Source organism: Panicum virgatum, chromosome 8K (assembly GCF_016808335.1).
Source record: "Panicum virgatum strain AP13 chromosome 8K, P.virgatum_v5, whole genome shotgun sequence".
Taxonomy (NCBI): Eukaryota; Viridiplantae; Streptophyta; class Magnoliopsida; order Poales; family Poaceae; genus Panicum; species Panicum virgatum.
The window spans coordinates 34343572-34348543 of NC_053143.1; the positions used below are offsets into that span (position 1 = coordinate 34343572).

The 4972-nt window shown below is 42.5% G+C and overlaps 1 long non-coding RNA gene across 1 annotated transcript; it reads left to right on the forward strand.

Moving 5' to 3' along the window:
- Window positions 1-4203: 4203 nt before the first annotated feature.
- LOC120644480 lies at window positions 4204-4647 on the forward strand. Its single transcript, XR_005663770.1, has 2 exons — window positions 4204-4274; window positions 4365-4647. It is a non-coding gene; the product is annotated as an uncharacterized LOC120644480 (long non-coding RNA).
- Window positions 4648-4972: the final 325 nt, after the last annotated feature.

A 4972-nucleotide genomic window follows, 5' to 3' on the forward strand; every position in this document is an offset into this window, starting at 1 on the left:
ATTACTCTACAGATTTGTTTGCCATTGTATTTTCAACTGGGGTTCATGTTCATGATTATTTACACTAATTTTGCAACTTCAAACTTCAAAGGTCATTAGGGCAATACCAACCTTGGTAGTTTCCATACTTGCCATGTAACAAGGATACATTATTCCCCATGGATAATGAATTCTCATCCAATCTCCTGCTCTCTCCTTTTCTCTTCCATCCACTATCTCCCTTCCTAGGTTCTTTACATCATTCCCCATGGAGAATGTTGACCTGACCAATATCTTACTAAAAATGTTGGATGGGCTTTCTATGTTTAAACACCATGTTAACAAAGATTAAATAAGCAACATATGTATCTTATTTGCTATGTGTAGTCTGCAATGCATGTCAGTTGATTGTGACATTATCAGATGTATGCTCATGTGGTAATGGCGCTGCATAGCTTCTTTAATATTTTCGCCCCCTATGATCTGCTTTATTGATATGTCTGGTAGTATTATTGTCCCTATGGTGTATGCCATACCTCTGGACTCGGGAGCACACCCATTCTGTTAGTTAACAAAAAAGGACTGTTTGTTGTCAATTGGAATAAAGTTTGCACACATACATCCATCCTCGAGTTCTGCACATGTTGTGATGTTGTGGTCCTCCCAATGTTCAATTCCTTGCAGAGTTTCAGACTTCTACATGTCTTTCCATGAATGTTGATAGTTTTGTTTAACTTGTTTAGGTACATAATTGCGTATCACTTTTTTTTTAACTGAGAACATATCTACTCAGCAGTTGACATCCACATTGCTTATTTCATTTTACTTCAACTGTTTATTGTCCAACTCAATTATTCAGCGCACTGCTTTCTTGATGCTTGGTCATCTAATGTGATTTTTTTATGTATGTGATTAGGCTTGATGACCTCATATTAGAAGCTATAAAGAAGCTTAAGGAGCCTTCTGGGTCCAATAAGGCAGCCATTGCTGCATATATTGAGGTTAGTGGATAACATTTTTTTTTCAATTCTCGCTTGTTTTACATTGTGTTTTGTTTTGTCAGACGTCATGGATACATCACGTCTTATTTTGTGGTGTCAGAAAATGCTGCTCTGTGCCGTAAGCTTTTTGAGCAAACCATGCTTCTTTACTCATATGCAGGTATAATGGGGCGATTTTCACGATTCAAGTCTCGTCGTGGGAAACAAGCTGAAGCTGAGAATAATGCGGAGAATGATGATGGAGGGGCCCGTAGTAATAGTGAGGGTGGAGGGGATGGAACCCCTTCTGAGTACTTAAACCTCAACCAAAATGATGAGGTAATTCAGTGTCGCATATATGTGTGCTCTTCTAATTGGTCAATTGTAGGAAATAACTGTTCAACATATCTGCAGGCGCCAGCTCAGACTGAGGAAGAGACCACGACATCAGCTGCCAAACGAGGTCGGAACAAGATGCCTAAGGGTCGGTCTCTTATTACCGAGCTCGATGAATTAGGTGAGCCCGTCGCTCCTGTCAAGGTGATGGGGCCATACAAGTCAGCTATTGGGGTGGTGGTGAAGGAAAATGTGCCCATCACGTACATGTATTGGAATGCGAAGGATAAGACTTGGGTGGTACCAGACTCAATCAAGGAAATATGTTGGGCCAAGTTGAAAGAAAAGTTCATCTTCCCCAAGGATTCAGAGCCATTAGCACGGCGTCGAGCACTGTTTCTCATGGGCAACTCTTTCAGATACTTCAAATTTACCTTGAAAAAGCATGTGAAGAATGAAACTGAGCCAGATTGGAAGGATTTTCCGAACCAACGACCTTTTTGGGAACAGTTTGTCTTGTACAAGAGGTCAGAGGAGGCACAAGCTAGCAGCGCCACAAATTCACAGAATTGTAAGAAAAATGATAAGCCCCATAAGACCGGCTCTTGTGGGTATATTCTAGCGAGCAAGCAGAGAGGCTGGTCCATAGTGGTGTTACGCTGCAGACAGATGGGTGGGATCCTCGGGCCGTGAGGTATCTTCTAGCGAGGGGTGCGTACTACAATCCTGATGGTTCTCTTGGTTTTCGTGATCGTGATGCTGAGGATCTTGGACGCAAGATTCAGGAAGCACACGAGGCTGCTTCCACTGGCGCTTTCGTGCCAGACAGGGAGAACGATGAGCTGACTCGAGCACTTGGATCCAAAGAGCACCCAGGGCGCACACGTGGGACCAGCAATGTTCCATGGAGGTGTGCCTTTCCTGAACATTTGGGCACATATAGGAGCCGTGGGAGGAGGAATGCTCAACAACAGGCCGAGTGGCAAAGTCTTTTACAAGCTGTCCGTGAAGAAGTAAATGCAACGAATGAGAAGTTTCGGGCTGAGCTTGTGGAATCACTTTCCTGTGGTGCTCCCTTGGCACCAGGAGAAGCAATGAGAGATGCTGCGCCAGATCTTACAAGTCCACAAGGGTTGGTTCGGAGTAGCTGTGGAAGCACTGCGTTGCCTGAGGAGGATGTTGGTGTCACCTTCCCTGTGGATAAGATCACACAACCAACAACCTGCAAGCTATACATCCATCAGAAGTTCTTTGATATGAAGGTGGCTATAGGTCAGGCTTGGCCAACCGGCGAAGGGGTTATGCTGCATAATCGCCCTTTACCTGAAGGTTATGCAAAGGTTACCGTTGATTCTCTTGTTAAGAGGAAATACAAAAATGTGGAGTTGGATATCCCCGGTGATGACAGTAGGTTGCTAGGGGATAACATCGGAGGATTTGTGGCGTGGCGGAAACGCTACATAATATTTGAATCAGAATCTGAGTCATCCGATGATGATCCTCGAGAGTCACCGGAGAGGGACCTACCTCCTTCACCAAAGTCCAACAGAGAATCAAGCCCGCCGTCACCTCAAAGAGAGCTAACTCCTCCTAGCCCTCCAAAAAAAGGCGAACATCATCGAGAACACAAAAAATATCATCTCAGAAGCAATATTCAGAACTGGCAAAAAAGCCAGAGGGACCATGTGAAGGGACGGGCAAGAAACAGGTGAGTGGAAGCATAACATTGCTACTCAAAGAAAAAGGAAAGAAAGTAGAGGAGGACTTCATAGTCCCCAAAGGTGCAATGGACCATTTCTTAAACTTAATGAAAATGCCGCAAACTGGAAATAATCAACCTCCGCTTTCAGACTATGAGCGAACTATGAATATAGAGAGGTGGCGTGAAGGAACCCGAGCTGCACAAAAGTTAAATGTAGCTGAACGGGCCGCATTTTGTGAACAAAACAACATGACAGAGTTAGAACTTCTTCAAATTAAGTATGGAGAAGATTGGTGGAAACAACCATTGCCACTACCAGAAATTTGAATTGGGGAAAGATCTGGTGGCCCCAGAACAAATCCCGAAGCTACCCACAAGAATGCGACAGTTGCATTCTTGGTACAAGATGCAAAAAAGTAAGCTGTTTGGGGCAAGTTATCTTGATGAAGATCTTCATAAGGGGGAAGGCAGAGTGTGGGTTGATTTCGAGCACTTGTATCATTTCTACCAACAGGTTGCTCTCGACGTCTCAATTATGACCTTGTGGACTGTGTAAGTATCCTCACTACTGATCATCTATCGTCATTTATCACTCATTAGCATGTTTAACTTTTCATTATTTTTTTCTAGAATGGAGTCACACAAATGTAGACGATGTGGGATTAACAATATAGGCTTCTTGGACCCTAGCACCGTACATGAGAACACAGTCAATTTCTAGCACCGTACATGAGAACATAGTCAATTTACCAAGTACCGTTGACTACTTGTACAAAGCTTTCCTCTCCATGCAGGATAAAAGATCCATACTTCTTTCATACAATTGCTTGTAAGTTTGTTTTTTAATTCCATATCAAAGTTATTCTCACCACGGTTATTATTAATTTGCTTTGTTGTGTCTTATATACAGTTATCATCATGTCCTACTCGATATCAGCCTTAACAATAGTCGAATCGAGGTTTATGACTCACGAAAGAGGCCATTATCACTAATCCAGCCCATCATTGATGTCCTCAACAAGAAGAGCAAGTGAATTTATACGATATTTCAATGTCGTGTGTCTTATTCATGCAATTTCTATTTCATAATTTCGCTCATATATAGGGCCTTCGCTAAGTATCGTAAGAAAAGCAAAATCCATAGACCTTTTTGGGGAGACTTCACTGTAGAAGAGGCTAAATACATCCTCAAGCAGCCTCCGAGCAACGATCACTGTGGGTTCTATGTAATGCATTACATGCACTGCTACACCGGCGATTGCAGAAGTGCCGAAATGGTTTATATGAAATGGTTAATTGATATATGTTCTTGTGTCTTGAATTATCTAACTTGTCTAATATCTTGTTGTTGTGTCATTTTTTTTCAGAACACTGAGTTGGATTCACGTGAATTGCTCATGGGCGAGCTAGTAGCACTTCAAGAAGAACTAGCTGGATGGCTTGTGGACTACGTGGTGAAGCCAGGATCTGAGTACAGCATAATCTAGGTGTAATGTCTAGATCGTATCGTTCTTGTCAAGCATTGTAATATATTTGGTGTATGGACTAGATGTTCTTAAACTTGATGCGTGGACTCTATATTTTTTATTATGATGTTTGAACTCTCTCATTTGATTTCAATGTATAATATCTTATGGTTCAATTCTGCTGCAATAATTATGTATTATATATGCTATACAAATGTTGTATTATTGATATCTGAATATATTTTTTTTAGTTGGAAAATAGTCATCACCGCCGGTTCTAAACAACAGTTTTTTAACCGGCGGTGATGCGCCACCCATCACCGCCGGTTCTACAATAACCGGCGGTGATAGCACATCCATCACCGCCGGTTCTAGAACCGGCGGTGATAGCCCTCTCATCACCAACGACATAAATCCAACGCCTCCCGAACCATTGGTGATGCTCCTTACGAACCGGCGGTGATGGGGGTGCTAGAGTAGTTACCTAGTGCAAACAGATACGTTGTAAG